The sequence below is a fragment of the Euprymna scolopes genome, chromosome 23 (assembly GCF_053919585.1).
Source record: "Euprymna scolopes isolate OS-2025 chromosome 23, ASM5391958v1, whole genome shotgun sequence".
NCBI lineage: Eukaryota > Metazoa > Mollusca > Cephalopoda > Sepiida > Sepiolidae > Euprymna > Euprymna scolopes.
In genome coordinates, this window is record NC_136504.1 from 48,841,300 (window position 1) to 48,845,071 (window position 3,772).

The window sequence follows — 3,772 nt, forward strand, 5'->3', positions numbered from 1 at the left end:
TACGAGTGGCGTAAAAGAGCGAGCAAATAAAGGAATTACAGAACGAATTCCATTATACCGGGAATATCGTCTGCCTCCAGATGCACGTTACGATACGATGATTTAATCCTAGTCCTGTTTATTTATTTGCGTCCTCACTGAGCAAATTAGGCACAAGGCCGTTTTTTAATGTGGGGAGGAAAAACCAGCTCCCCCAAGGAGGCACTCTGGCAAGGTCCAAAATTAGCAATTGTCTGATATGAAGGGTTTCCCACACATTGATCAAACTAATTGACTTAAAAAAGCAATTGTCCTATATGAAGGGTTGTCCCCACATTGACCAGAACTGGTTACTTCCTTTTCCGCTTCTGGCCCGAAGGCTAAGAACAGCCTCTAGTCCTTACCTGTACGAGAATTGGTAATTTACAAAATGATAAAAAGTACAAAATAAAATAACATAGCAAACTGTAACGTGCTTGAAGTCAAATAGTTGTTACGTAATTTATATTATGCAAGACGTATTTAGCAAAATGGAAGAATAAAAAAAATAAAAAATAAATTACGAATGTGCATGTTTGAAAGATGCAGGCGAACATTGAAAGTAGGGAAAGAAGTTTCGCCTAAGTTTTCCATCCTTTTATATCCAATAATGGATTGATCGATCTCCGATTCGTTTCAAGAAACCATCGGGATGACCACGTGAAGCTTGATGCCCAGCGATTGATCCGGTGGTGATATCGTAAATGATGATGATGATGATGATGATGATGATGATGATGATGATGATGATGATGATGATGATGATGATGATCAGCATTATTCATGCATGAATTCATGAATAGGATGGTTATTGTTGGCATTCGTTTCCTCGATATCTTCCCACTTGGAATTATTTCAAGAAAGACATCGGGGATACATACGAGGGAGGGGGCTGCGAACCACGTGAAGGTTGCCAACATCTTTAAGTGAAAGTATTTCTGTGGAACGAACTGGATTCCAACTTGGCACACCCAGTTTGTCAGTCCGTGTCGTTAACCACTTAGCCATCGTCACCTCCATGATGATGATGATGATGATGATGATTGAGAAGAGTGCATTACATTACATTACGGTGGACCAGTTCGTTGAACCCAGCAGATTATTTGAGAAATGGCTGATTATGCAGCAGCAGCATGGTTTGTTTTGCCGGTTTGATGACAAGTAACAATAGTCCATTCTCTCTTTTATTGTTTTCATTGCTGCCGCCTTGTTCATAATAATTTTTATGACAGCGATTATAACACGGAGGGGGGGGGAGTACAGCCATCTAAAACACGATTGCTATCTCGAGTGCACTTCAAAAAAAAGAGAAACATTTGCTCAACCTATCCGATACATGTCATTAATCACTTGCTGTTTAATGCTAGGACATGTAGCCCTAGTCCTCAGCTTTTAACTTCAACTGGAAATTTTCATCTTTCTGCTTGACCTAACCTAACGTGGAAATTCCCGTTTACAACCGTATCTTTATACACTCGTCTCTAATTTTACTACAAAATTTATCTTACTTTTTATGGACTCTATAATTATGGTCCTGTGTTTACGTGAAAATAAACCAATAATGGAAACAAAATCAGTAGTCCAAATAAAATATGTTGATCGGATCAAATATGAAATTCGATTAAATCGCTTGGATTTTTTTAATAAACGTAGACCAATACTTACTTTATATGATAGATTATTTTGTAATTTGTAGTAAAAAGCTATTGATGATAAAAGTGTATGCGACAAGCGGTATTGCGGTGTTGACCGTGATCCATCACATTCAAAATATTAAATAAAAACAAATAAGGTTTTACTAAACGTATAAGAATCATTTCCCTTAAGTGATTTTTCTTTTTAGGTGATTATTAAAAAATGTCTCCATATTACTAATATACCAACCGGAATAAGTAGTATATTTAAAGCAATGAAAGCTATGTACGTGCTGTGATGTTATTGAGGTGAATATGATACAACGTCAATAATTAAAGATCCCTCGTCAGCTTGGACGCTATTTAAGTCTAATTTTTAAAACCCAACAAGATAACTTTATATGTTTGGTGAACACAAAATCAATTTCTCAATAATCAATAAAAGGTTTATTAAAGAACTAAACCGCTATGATGGTTCTTTCGGCAACGTGTACGCGCGCATAAGAGGTGGGTGCTGTCCAGTGTAGAAAGGTGTGAAACACGGGCCATACCTGTAAGTGAAACATCAAAGAAAATTTTCAGACGTAGGAATTTCAATCCTTTGTGGGAGGGGGGTCTGTTTTCTCGTTTCAATATTCAAATATACAAATGTATTCAACTACTGACACACATGGTTTGTTCTGCTATTCGACTGGGCGCCAGTTCATCGTCTATTTGCTTAGCTGCCCATTGTTATTTTGTTTTTGTTTTTTGTGAGTGCTTTTAGTGTGTATGTGTATATGTCTCTGTGTGTGTGTGTGTGTGTGTGTGTGTGTGTGTGTGTGTGTGTGTGTGTGTGTGTGTGTGTGTGTGTATGTGTTGTACTAGGTTTTGTCTCTTTTGTTTATTTCTTTAAATTGTGTTTTTTTTATATATTTTTTCTAATTTATTATTTTGCCTGCTTTTTGATGTCTGCATTTATTCGTTGTTTCTCTCTCTCTCTCTCTCTCTCTCTCTCTCTCTCTCTCTCTCTCTCTCTCTCTCTCTCTCTCTCTCTCTCTCTCTCTCTGTGTGTGTGTGTCTGGTCACGAATAGGCTCTTATATGGTTACCTATTTTAAAAAAAACTGATTACATATAATGACGGAAGATGTATCGAGACACAGGAATGGATATGTTTGAACTGGCAGAACGGTGGTTCATTAAAATTGTTGGGTTTGCGTTCGCACCTGGTCCACAAAGTATGGAAATAAAAAATTTAAAAATAAAACGTTTACAAGTGTTTTTTATATAGATGTACATAAGAATACTTTGATAAGTATGTTTTAACTTAAATAGGGATGATATAATAAAATTGTGGGGTCTGCGTTCGCGCCTGGCCTTCATAGAATGGAAATAGGCACAAACTTTAATAAAGACTTTTCATATCTATCTGCGTAAGTATACTTTGATAATTATGTTAAAGTTTGAAGAAATATGGTATAATAAAATTATGGGGTGTTCGTTCGCGCATGACCTCCATAGAATGGAAATATGTCACAAAGTTTAACAAGGTTTTTTAATATAGATCGACAGAATATTGTGATAAGTGTTTCAGTGTGAACAGGTATGGTATAATAAATTATGGGGTTCATCTATTTTATTTCTACTTTCATCATATTTTGCTTTGGTTTTGATGCCCCCAATTTCGAAGCTATCTCTTTACAACACTTCCATAACCTATAATACTTTCATAAATCAGAGTCCATTTTCTGTAGGCTGTTTTTTACCCCAGTCAACGACGGGTACTTTTTCTAGTATATATATATATATATATATATATATATATATATATATATATATATATATATATATATATATATATATATACAGTAGCGTCCAAAAGTTAAGGGCTAGTAAAACCTCAGCAAGTTTAACCATATATTTGAAACAAATACACACGAACAACAAAAAATTACTTCACAATTATATAGATAACATGTATATCTTCAATGGGTCATAATTTCGTTAGCCTACACTAAGTATTTTTTGAATAACTACCAATTTAAATAAAATTGTTCAAAATTTGTGTGTCCAAAAGTTAAGGGCTAACACGATTGCGGCTTTTGTCCTTGCTGTGAATGGCTGAAATTACCAACTTAC